At 44.4% G+C, this 13,066-nt stretch overlaps 1 protein-coding gene across 2 annotated transcripts in view; it reads right to left on the bottom strand.

The window, feature by feature from the left end:
- LOC121592152 overlaps positions 1-12,155 on the bottom strand; it is a 97,303-nt gene extending 85,148 nt beyond the window's left edge. For both annotated transcript variants that reach the window (XM_041913522.1, XM_041913525.1), the window contains exon 1: positions 11,512-12,155. The gene's annotated coding sequence lies outside the window, so the exon portion shown is untranslated. The remainder of the gene's footprint in view (positions 1-11,511) is intronic.
- Between the last annotated feature and the right edge of the window lie 911 nt (positions 12,156-13,066).

Here is a 13,066-nt window from a genome sequence, read left to right as displayed (position 1 = left end):
AGGTGGTAGCCCAACAAAACGTGAACGCGAACCCATCTTGCTCACACCTTGTTGGATCCATTTATATTCCTACGTGAGCCTCCACTATCTGTACGATCGAAACGATAGAACCAGCCGGCGGAGGGTGTGTGACACAACGCACTCTAGTACAGGCGATAGAGTGGTAGAGTGGTAGAAGCAACAAAAAACACCAAAGACTGCCCATCTGGATGGGTCGTTTTGCGTCGCTTTTCATCCCCCACCGCTTGATGTCGGGGGGCCGGAAAACCACATTTACGTGCCTTGAAGCGATTCATCCAATGGATAGAGCAATCAAATAACGTAAAAAAGCGGATCAAACGGCAGCCAAAGACAATCCCCTACAACACACACACACAGCAACACTGCCGCATAAGCATACTTTTGGCTCGCTTCTGGGAAGCTATCTGGTTTGCTGCTCAGTATGTTTGTGCGGAGCTGGCTCTGTTTTGTTTCTTTTCTGTGGTTCTATTTTGGCACATAAATAATGACCATCGAGCCATCCGAAAAGCTACCTTTTTGGCCACCTTCCACAAAAGCCAACGAACTGGCGGGCGGTGGCAGTGTGATGCTCTAAAAATATTACCACCCAAAAACGTTCCCCTCCGCCCAGCTCCACTCAGTTGTCCTGTCCCCCAACGCCCCTACTGGAGCGAAGATTTTGGATTGATGGCCCACTAAAGCACGCACTAGCCAAGCCTCCGGGGCTTCGGGACGATTCTCGGCCTGGCCTGGCGCGGCGGCACTTGGCTTGGTATCAATCAATTTTCGTTAGATTTTGATTGATACGCTTGGCCGGCGCGGTACAGGGCGCCGTCGAAAATGGCAGCGATGGGCGGCGTGTGTTGGGGTGGATGGGAGAGGGCTTGGCACGCCTTTCTGTGGTGGCAAATGGACACACGGAACAGCGGGTGGAATTTGCGCGACCACCCAAACAACACACTCTGACGCACGTGTATTGGGAAGGGCGGGTGAGATGATGTTGTTATTAAAAGTGGCCCTTTCCTGGGTAGCGGGGCGGAATGGATGGTCATTCATTCAAAACGGGAGCATAACCGCGGTAGCGAGATATGTTAATTGGTTTAATAAATTTAGTGTCTAGAATAATTAGTCCCGGCACGTTCCGAATTTCGTTCGCCGTTTCGATGCCCTTTTCGGTCGGTCGGTTGCGGCTACAAGCTATTTAGCTGGGTCCGTCTTTGGTGTTTGCCCAGCTTTATGAATAGTTTAGCTGAAAGCGGTAACAAATGGCGTGGAGGAAAGGGTTTCTTTTATGACCCTGTTGCTCGAGGCACAATCACTTGGTTTTAATGTCTGTTGTAGTAGAAATAAAACATTTGTTTGCCATTTTCGCACACACCCGCTAACGTATGGGCAACAACGAGACTGTTGATACAATGTGTTTCAGGTGACATCATGAGTGTACTCGACAGTCCTAGCTACCCCCACGCAATGGACCAATCGGTGGTGGTGTCAATGGAAACAACCCTCGGGCTCGTTGAGCACATTGATGAACACAGGCACAGGCAGATCGTACTCGCATCTCTACGCGTATATGTATGGCCTAATAATTGTCAGTAATTTACAGCTGATAAACATCGACCTACAGGGCGGGGGAAACGGGAATGATGGAGCACTGATGGAAAGGGTCAATTTCATAATGTAAACGAGATGCGCTTGATGGACCGACGGAAATGTTGACTGCAGATGCAGAAGGGTTTGTTGATGTTGCGCTCGATAGCAAATATTGCATTGCGGAAGTTGCAAAACAATAATTAATTAAAGTGTAATTGATGTTTTTTTCTACCACTGATTGGTAAAATTAAAATTTTCTACTCCGGAATGGGAGTGACAGTTTGTAAATTGCAACCTTGTTGTTCATTACACGGCTATGCTCTATTTTAGCAACAAAAAAGGGCTCACATTAATTCCCACCCCTGCTGAAACGCGTCGAAGCTATCTAATCTTGTTTATGTAAACAAGCCACTTCGCCGATAAGGGACGTAAGATGTAGTCGAAAGCTTGTACGTCCGGTTTGTTCTCGTTCACTACACCCACACATCGTGAAAGTGAAGATCATTGGTTACGCATGTATAATGCAGATCAGTGGTCTCCAACCTGTGGTCCGTGGCGTTAACAGACGTGATCCGTGAAATAATTGATTTTTTTAATAGATAAGTTTATTGCAATACATATAGTGTTTTTTCCGCACAATAAATAGTACATGTTCAACAGACAGCTCTAGAATAAGATTTTGGAGAATAAGATAAGAGTTGGAGAGCACTGATGAAGATGGCAGGCGCAGATAGATGGTTACGCATGTATCGTTCACGAGTGATTAAGTGACACGCCAAATGTTGATGTAACTTTTCTCTTTATATGTGTTTTACTATGCACTATCATTTAGTATTTAGCTGTGTGTTCCAATAGTATCACCGTATGTGATATGTTTTATATTTTTCCATGCTATTATGAGCATGGAATAAGTCAAATATAGCAGGGAAATGGGTTCAATTGTATGTTCGATAGAAGCAATGAAAGAATGAAGTTTATATGAAACGTATTTCATAGACCGTGGAATTCATTCCAAGTATTGTTAATGCTTCTTTATATCATTGAGAAAGTATGGCGAATTATCGAGACAAAAACCATGAGTTGAGCAATTCAACTAGAGTATTTAAAGCGTTACTGCACATTTACATGACTCTTGGTGGCAAAAATGATATTGAACAACTAGAGCACAATATCATTTATGATATCATATCATTTGAACACAAATATTGATTAATGTGCGTATAATTTGCTCTTTTATTTTGAAGTAAGTTGTTTCGCATTGCCTTTATTTCTCAAATGATAAAACAAAATACCAATAATGTTGATAAACGTTAGTGAGGAGGGCATCATTTTAACCAATTAAATTTTGTACTATTTTCTAATATTGAAGTAATCTAAATTCAGTACTTATTCAGTAACATTGATAGATAGCTTAAGTTTTCTGATCTATTCTTCTCACTATGAGATATCTAGCTATATTTAATAATGAAACTGGCTTCATACACTTGAAGAAAGTATGAAATTGTATTATGCTGTCAGTATTATGTCAAATAATTAATTTATTGTGTAAATTCTTACACTTGAAGCAAAATTACACGAATATGTAGTGATATTTTGCCTGGAAACCGTGATATTAGAGATACGCGGTATTATTTTTTTTTTGGTTCCGTTTTTGATGCCTCATAGTGTATCTTGGGGAACACCTGCACTATATTCTGAGAATGTTCGGCTTTATAACCACCTTACTGATTGTGAATGTCATCTTGCGTCACTTTGCCTATATTTTGCAATTCGCCATTCCTATATTTGCTCTACAAATCTTTTAAATAAATACATTAAACTCTAAGCAACCTCGTACGAATCGGCCTGACAGCTGGTTTTGTCTCTAAAACCGTTCACAGCTCACAAATTTCGGAATAGTGCGAACGCACTCAACCGAACTAAAGCAACTATTCCATTCAGTATCAAACCAACCCGCCTTACACATGTGAATGAACATGTGAGACATCTTTTCAACACCTTTCAATGACGTCGATGCTCGCCAATCGAGAATGGGATCTCACCACCATCCCACATCCGCCGTGTACCTTGCGCCGGCACAGGGCACAGAACCAAACGGAACCAACCTATTTGCGATTGGGGCGCGTTGGTCGGTTCAAAATCGCGCCTATTTGTTGTCTCTATTCTAGCACCTGCTAAACAGTTTCCCATTTACATTTGCCGATACCGCCCGATTCCAATTCGCACCTGACTGCCTGCCGTTACGAAGGGCACTGTCTGCACCTTACGCGAAGCGAGCAAAACGGATATGGACACGGATGGATGGATGGTTGCTTTTTGACAGCAAACCTTCTCTCTAACGGCGATACCTTTGCGGTGCGTTCATTCATTGCGTATCGTATTCCCGCTGCCAACCTCGACAAGAAATACCATTTTTTTTTTCAATCAACTGTTTGGCCAAAACGTTTTCGCATTTCTGTCGCAGTAAATAGCAACATTCGGTACTGCGCCTACGTGTGGGTATGTGGGGTTTTCATACAATTCACAAACATTTGCCATTCTCCGGAGCTTGTTTCTCCTCTTTTGTTTTATCTGTCAGAGTTAGCTAATTTGTCCGAAAAACAAAACAAAAAAAAAGTGGAGAAAAAGTAACCCCGAAGAGATATGACAAGACGACAGGATGCTCTGCTCTGTCTGTCTACATGGAACTCCATTTTCTATTAACCTTTTGCCGAACGAAAAAGGTCCAACTTTCAGAAAAGGTAAAAAGCTACCCCGTGCAAATATGATGACATCCTCACAAAACCATCGGGGTTTCTTCCCGGTACAGAAGGCTCGTGGCTTGTTGTAGAGAAATAAGACGAGCAAAGACAAGAAAAAAACAAAGAAGGTTTAATAAGCATACGAAACAATGTTGTGCTGTGCAATTTGTAGGTTCGATTCGAAAGAAAGCAAATATGTGTTTCACTGTACGCAGAACACAAAGACTAGAAGGCACTTCTTCTGCCGCAGTCTTCAACGATCAATGTACTAGAACAATATTTATTTCCATTTCGAACCATTTTCATGATAGGAGACAACATTTTCGATAGAAAAAAGTACACTCACGCAATGCGATTGTCGTTTGCATACGGGTCCGAGCACCTTTTTGCTTGAAATACTTTTGGTTGGAAGTAAGAATTTCCAACTCAAAAAAAAATCCAGCCCCACCGGAAACGGTAAGCTCTGTCGGCTTCTGCCTACGATACTGGCAACGGTCACAAAGACGATCATTGATATGCAAAACTGTGGCGTGGCGCGGTGTTTTATGACAGCGCTTATGTCAGCTAAGCTGGCAGGCTGATGAAGTCATTGATCATTGGGACGCGCGCGTTTACCCACCGGTGGTGGTGGTGATCGACTGCTACTGGGAACAGCGTTTTTGGAGGTCGCAGCACTGTGGTGTAGGCGTTGGTGGCCCGTCCAAACGCAGCATCCGTTATCGGCACGGGCAGGAGAGTGGTTCCTCTGGCTCAACACGCTTGACGCTTTGGCGTGCTTTTATTGACTACAAACCAACCGTGGTCGTTAAAAATAAAACGCGCTATTAGCCGGGGAGCTTTTCGGTTAAACGCTCGCCATCATCCCGCCCCGTCCAGACAGCGCCCATTGCCAAATGAAGAGCGCGGTGTTTAAGTCGAACCGAAGCAGTTCGTAAGATGAGCACCATCAGAGAGGCGGTACAGTAGGGACCCCAGCCCCCGAAGGATGGCCAACTTCTTAGAACCCGCCAGCACAGCAATCGATTTGCCGGTGTTGTTCGGTGCAAAAATCCTTCCACTGAAAAGTTGTAAACATTTTACGGCCCTCTTCATCATCCCCCCCATCGTCGTCCTTGTTCGGTGCTTCGATGCTTCGGGAAAGAGTTATGCTACAGTTTTTGAAGGATTACAACTCTTTACTGTTTGCCGGAGCGGGCATGAGGTTTTGCGCTTTCCGAGAATCTTTACACAAAAGATTGGTAGTAAAACGGCGTCTCTGGTTGATTAAAGGCGGCGGTGCAAGGTAGGTGGACAGCATTCTTGAAAGTAGTTATCATTAGGCAGAACCCACTTGAGCTTTAAACCGCCCGCTCTTTGGCTTTGGCTAGAGTAATCCGTTCCATCCGTTTCGATAGAAAAATGACATAATTTTAGCTCTCGAGAGGCGAAGAAGACGATTCCGAAGCTCCCGTCACAAACTAGCCCTATCGAGATCGGTGTACTAAGCGAGAGGATAATTTACGAGAGTGTCTAACGTCGGTGGATAGGCTGAGGCGGCTTCGAAAACGGGTCGATTGACGGATTGGTTTCGTCAAACAAAATCCCGCAGAGCGTCGATTTCGTATCGATTTTTCTCGAACAAACTATCGTGTATCCATGTGTGTGTGTGTGTGTGTTATAAATAATGCACACCATGAGCATGGGTTTCGGTTACACTGGGGCCATCATGTGCCGGAACACGTGTCGTTCTCTAATGGATGGTGCTAATTTCTTGTGCCATACGGCCGTGGATCGCTGGGAGAGGGACAGCACATAAGCGCCCTGTACGTCTTCCGTTACGTCCAAAAAAATATCCGAAAATTACCCCACTCTCCCCTCGAAAAAAGGGAAAACAATTGCGTCATATACGTACAGAAATGTTTAGTGAAGAGAGGGAATCGTGGAAGGAAATTGGGCAGCCCTCGGTGCCCGGGGCAATGAAAGTCAACATTGGGGGGAACACATTCCCGAGTTGGGAAGGTCTTTTGTGGATGGGTCTTTCCCGCCCCCTATCTTCAAACCACCCAGAATCCCGAGGAAGGTTGCAAAACATTGGCCCGGAATTTTCACCCGGTGGCCACGGGAACCGCTCGGGCGCGCTCGACGACGTCACAACATGTGCCGCAACAAACTGTTCTACCGAGAGAAGAGGAGGGAGCAAGATCAATATTTACACTCGGCGCGTAATCAAATTTCTGGTTTGCTTCGTTACTGTCGAATGATAAAGAGGAAGGGATGGGGTAGGCGTGGTAGATATGCAGGTATGCGTATGTGTGTGTGTGGTTGTGCTTGTGAAGGTATGGATGTACCTTTTGTTGCCGTGCTGGCAGTGCTGTGTGCTGTAAACGCGTCCGGCAGAGGGCCTGTTTATCAGCACATTTGCGCTTCCACCCTCCTCCCAACCACCTAGCCGTCAGACAAGGGGGAGGGAACTACCTCACGCACATTCGACACTGCCGTTGAGGGATGAAGTATGTTTAGTTTCAAGAGTGAAAAACGGGAAAAGAAGTGTGATGAAAGCATCCAGTACACACGAATATGTTCTGTCTGATAGTTCAAAACAATTTGTGTTATCGCTAGCTCTTTCCAGGTAGATGTCGGAATTTGTATAAATTGATATTTTAACTAACTAGTCCAATTTCTCAAGTACCAAGTTCTCCAAAAGAGCTCATAGCATCATGTAGTTTTAACCTGGCTATGCTAGCATATGCAGCTTTGATGTCGACGTAGAGATCGTACGTGTTGTGTCTGTATTCTGCCATCTTCTCCAAAATCTGTCGCATGGTGAAGATCTGATCAGTGGTTGATTTTCCGTTTCGGAAAAATCCTATTTGATAGTTTCCGACTATCTCTTCGACGTGAAGGACAAGACGATCCTGAAGAATCAGGGAGAATATTTTACAGGCGGTATTCAACAACCTCATACCCCTGAAGTTGTTGTAGTCCAACCTATCTCCCTTCTTGTATATTGGGTAAATGATGCCGAGATTCCAATCACAAGGCATCGATTCGCTATCTCACATCTTTGGCTCATGACTCACCATAGTGATTACAACAACGTTGTAAATGCAGTTTATTGCAAAACTGACTTCATGCTATAAAAGTGACACATGTCACCTGAATGTTTTTAAATAAAAAAAAACGATTAAAAACAGATGACACAATTTTATACAGCACCAGAAAGACCCGAAACAGAACGGCAACAGCTTTTGATGTGCACAGTGCTGTGTTTGCAAAAGATTTCATTTTTTGCGAATTTGCAAGCACAGATGACATTTTCTATCTCTCACATCTTTTCGGCATCTGCTAATGTACCCAGTCGTCTATGAACTGATCAATTTTGATAAAGTTATCAATAGATTCGTGATACTCAGAACAAAATGAGTCCGACAACTGCAGAACGTACAAAAGTGTGTTAGACAAGGCAGCTCCATCGAGAATATTGCCGTCAAGAGACGCTGCATGTTCTCGAGGCTTTTAAAACATCTGTGACCACTACTGGAGAAAACCAAAGATCATGTAACGAGATGCCCTGGTTCTGGCCATCTCCTCTGTATTGGAGGTTAGTGTAGTTGACGGAAAAGTTGGAGTAAATTTACAAACCAAAAAGACGGAGTAATCGGTCCAGTGGAGAAAAAGGTACTTGCATTTAGCTGGCGAACAATTTGAAACACCTTTAAAGGTCACACCTTTCAGCGATCTCATCTTACCTTGTCAATACTAAAAATAGGATATTAGAAATTAGAAACCTCCCTTCCCAAATCCACGAGTCAAACCGGCAACCATTTAAAAACGCCCCCACCAAAGACCATTTGTGTGTATGTGTATTCCATTGCGATTTCGCAAAGGCTTGGCGCCCAGCGGTTCTTTAAAAACGCCGAAACGGAGGGACCGTGTACGCATAAAAGACAGGTATGCTCGGTTTGTAATGATATCAGCCCGTTTTATCTCTCTCTCTCGTTCCCTGTCTATTGCTGTTTGGGTGTCTTTTTTCATCTTCACACCTCTCCCACTTCTCCGGAGCTGTCTGGATGCTGTGAAGCAAACGGCGGCAGCATGGCGATAGAGCTACGCAGATAAGTAAAGAGAGAGAGAAAAAAACTCCCACCACCCTACTGCAAAAGTCTGGGCCACGTTAAACCGCATTCTGGTACCGTAGCGACGACACGGCAGTTTCGGTACATCGAATGTCTGCGTTGCGTTGGCCTTTTTTTTTTTTGGTACCTCCACCCGTCCCATCCACCTTCGCAGGAAATCATTCCCATCCGGCCCCAGCAGCAGCCCGTGTGTGGGTGGGTGGGTGAGTGTTTTGCGTGAGCACGGAGGCACGGTGACACTTTAGCTAGCAAACTTGCTTATCTAGATGATGGTACCTTCCGTTTTTTTCTTCTCTCTTTCGTGTCGGTGCTTGGTGGGGAAAGGGAGAAGGAAAGCTGCGTTTTGTATGCTGCTGCGGAAGGCATCTGCCACATGAAGGGAAACCTGTCACCCTACGGGCGGAACTACCCGAACCACACACACCGTGCACATTATCAGCACCATCCAAGTTTGACAGTGGCGCGGGGTTGTTTTTTTTTTCGCAAATGGCGCATAATTTTTGCCAACGCGCGAATAAAAATAAAGCGGAGTGTACCTTCACAGTTGGAGGGGGAAGAATGGAAACTAGAGCAAGAAACTGTGTTGGTGTGTGTGTGTGTGAAAATGCTGCAGCTTTTCTCACGCCGAGCAATTTGAATGAAACACTCCGTGACCAAAAATAACCCCGAAAATTGTGAATGACTGCACATAAAACTGTGGTCAAGCATCGTTTCTTCTTTCCTTCCTGCGGTGAGATGGGAGTGGATAAGGAGGCGAAGGGAAAAGCGTTCTACGGATGGAAAAACACTGGAACAGCATAAGCGCAGCAGCGTACGCAAACTACCGAGCAGCAGCTTCAGGAAATTTGCCATTTTCATCTAGCAGCAGAAGCTCGTTTCGATTTTCCCACAGCGCTTCCGTTGCGTGGACGGACTACGGATGGATTTAATGGCAAACCACACGCACCCACCCACACACAAACGGCCACGAAAGGTTGAGATGATTTTGATGAGAAAAAGGATATTGTCCTTGTTTGCTCCCTTCTCGCTGCTCTCCTTTTAGGTTATCGATGTAATAGAACGATCACGATTCGCTGTCCTTTCGATGGCACTTTATTTTTATATCTTTTATGATGATCATTCTAACGCGCGTGTGGGTGGGTAGGCAAAAGCGAAAGGGCAAACAAGAGGCGAGCCAGGAAAATGGGAAACCGTTTCTCGGCAGCGTACGGGATGGATTGATTCCGGCGCAGAATGTGTGTGTGTTTTTCGCCATCGGATTGGCGGATGTGTTTTCTTCCCATTTAGGATGTGTGCGATGTGTGGCAAATGTTGCTCTTTTGTGCATATACACACACACATATGTAGAAAGGACAAAATGTTATTTCACATCACATCAGCAAACAGCGGGAAACACGAACCCAAGAATGGTTCCTTCCGAGTTCCATGCCGTGTGCCGAAAGCAGCAACGATTTATTTTTGATGATGCTCTCGATGTCGCTCACGGAAACGATTGATTGATTTCCGAATGCGAACAAACAGCAGCGGCCGGGTAGTACCAAATGCCGGGTTGTTTGTTTTGCAGAGGAAGTTTCTTGCTGTTCACATGATTTGAGCGGTACCAGCACTGGTTAGAAAGCAGTTCAATTCATTTACATTTTGTTAGATAAGTGAATTTTTTCCTACTGTGGGAAGGTGTTTGTTCTGATAATACTAAACGACATTGTTCGTCACTTAATTTGCAGAATTGTGTTTGCAATCTTGATGTGTGACGTCAAGCTTAAAGATGGAATTTAAGATTTGAATTTGTAAAATGATTCTCTGTCTCTGCAAGTGCTCATTGTCGATTGAAGGAATAAGATGACAAACAGACCTTTTCACTTTATAGAAATACAAAAAATAGCCCAATTTGAATGATTCGAGCCTCACTTTCATGTCCACGGTTAATTATTTATTCATAATACGTGGTGTGAGTCATCATCTTAAGCGTAAAATTGCTAACATGAAAATCATTTCATCCCTTGCACATGTGGCAAAACTTACATTCACAAACTCGCGAGCTGAGTCATCTTTTTTGGACAATTTTAGTGCTCACCTCAAGCTGCTAACACTTCCCCAACAGTCTCGATCCCGATTTATAACACATTTTTGCTATCACCCTTTTTTAACTCTGTCAACTGTGACCCACCCCACAAGCGAGGGTGAAGATTCATCGTCAAGCGAAAAGGGTTAGAAAACCCCCTCGAGACAACGCACCACGCGAGAGCACACACATACCTTCGCGATACAGAGAATGGACCGAGATAAAAAGCAACCAGCCAGAATCTGCATGCCGGCAGACCGGAACAAGTATGTCTCCGGCATCACGAGTTTGTGTGTGTGTGTGTGTGTTTTTTTTCTGCTCTTCAACTCCCTCAAAGGGAGTTGACCTTTTTCCGTCGCAAAGGAAACCAACAAAACCCCCAAAGCGGATTGATGGGCTTGATCATCCCCGCGTCGTCGTACCCGTCAGTGTGAGTCCCGAAAGGCCGCACGCGCCACTAACGAACAACGCTCGATGTATCGATGAGTTAACGATAAAAGAGCCAATTGAGGAACATAATTTAAACACAACGTGCCAAAGAACACATAACCGGGGCACAGAGAGAAAGCGGGCAAACCCAGCTCGTTCGTCCGTCTCGCTATCGATATTGGACGTGAAATGGCCCGTTGTGTCTAGACGGTGGGGATGAATCAACATGCACACACAAACACACACATACATACAAACACACAATTCGGGAAGATGAACCTTGACCGTGAACTTGAGGGAGCTGAGGATGCTACTGCATTTGATAGAGCATTCAATTATTCAGTGCGAAGTAGCATACATTATGCTCCGAACTTTCGTTGCTATTGCTTTGTTTAACTCTTCGTCCGGCACAGGGGGGCGTACTTCTTAGCTCATCATCACATCACACTATTTCGGGCACAACTCATAAACCCATCGAGCATAAATTCACTACTATCGAGAGTAACATTCCACGTGCAGCACACATTACAGCAAGCGTTATATTCTTTAAGTAAAACATGCACCACATTACCTGCTTTTCAAAGCTGCAAACGTCTGTTTCTGGGCGACGCTTGGGGACACGTACAAATGGAAGCAGTTATTTTGTGAATCGACCAACAACAATCGACCTACTGATGTGTGTTTGAAAAACCTTAAATTCACGATCACCACAAATTGATAAGGATTTTTCTTTGCTTTCCACTGGCAGCACAAGATGAATTACGCTCTTTTGGTGGCAGATTCCGGCAGCGCACCAAGCTTCCCCAACACACACACACAGGACTCAGAGGTCCTGGGCCAGACAAGGCTCCCCAACTAAGCACCCACACGCACACACACGAGCCCTTCTTGGCTCCTCACTCCCCTTCTAGCAGCACTGATACACCGGTGATTTTGACACAGAATCACAACAACGGCGAGCGCAAATTCACCGGGAACTTCACGAATTCATCCGGCTTTGGGCAAACGAACTCGAAATCGCGGTAACACTAGACCGATAAAACATGCGATCAGGGTTGGAAACTCACACACGCACTCACACACCGGAGATGGTGCCGATCTTAGCAGACACCTTTGCCGGGTTGGAAGTGTCTGTTTTTCTTTCGGTACGCGGACGCGGTTCAAGCAGAGCTGCGAAAATATCGAACGGCTGAAAGCAACTGATTCGCTTTGGCTGGCCCGTCGTTGGTTTTAGTCGCCCTGTGCAAATGAACAACCCGGCGAGTAGAGGAAACAGACAGTTGCGTGGTCATTCCTGTGTGCGCGTTCATTCGTGTTGTGTTCATCCGGAGGGAGAGATTTTTCCCCAGCGCAGCTGCTGCGTTTGTGGGAAGATTTGCACCGAAACGGTTGGGACCGTGTAGCTGAAAAGCTAAGAGAGAGGAAGGGGGAGAGAGATAGAGAGAGCATAAAATTGTTCTGAAAGCATGATTAAAAGAGATAGAAAGAGCGGGAGAGCCAAGCTAGACGATGCGTTGTTTTAGTTCTCCGTTTGTACGAACGAGTGTGTTTCTTCTTTCGTGGTGATGCTGTACAACGATGGGGATGGAGTTTTCCACTGCACGATGAACACAGATGTTGTGCGACAACGGATGTATCACAGGGTTGCTTGCTGAATCTGTATGACATTGTGTTTGTGTTCATCTTGATACCACAATTAATAATTAGAATTTTGCAAATTATATATTATGTTAACTGTAATAGCATTTCGGAAATTATAAGATAATTTGATTGAATTTGACATGCTTTTTGCAGAGTAAGTGGCACTCATTGCTGATAAGCTATTAAATATTTATTACTTTATTTCTCATTAAATAAAGAAATACATTATGTGAGTGTTTCATGTATTTTCTTGTTCGATTGTTCAGTAACTGTAATGATTAAACTATATTTACAGATTTGAACCATTTTGTGTTTCGAAAATAAAATAATAATATTGTGCACGATGGGGGAACATTGAAGATGAATGTTCGCTTATAATTTCGAAACATTTTGGAAACAATTCTTAAACATTTCCATCTAAAGGCATAAAACAAGTAAAGTGTTTGAAAGAACTACGTTGATCAAATTAGTTTCACATAACCTTA

Source organism: Anopheles merus, chromosome 2L (assembly GCF_017562075.2).
Source record: "Anopheles merus strain MAF chromosome 2L, AmerM5.1, whole genome shotgun sequence".
In the NCBI taxonomy this organism is placed as follows: Eukaryota; Metazoa; Arthropoda; class Insecta; order Diptera; family Culicidae; genus Anopheles; species Anopheles merus.
Note: the sequence above shows the minus strand (reverse complement) of the source record. Positions and strands in the feature narration are given on the sequence as shown.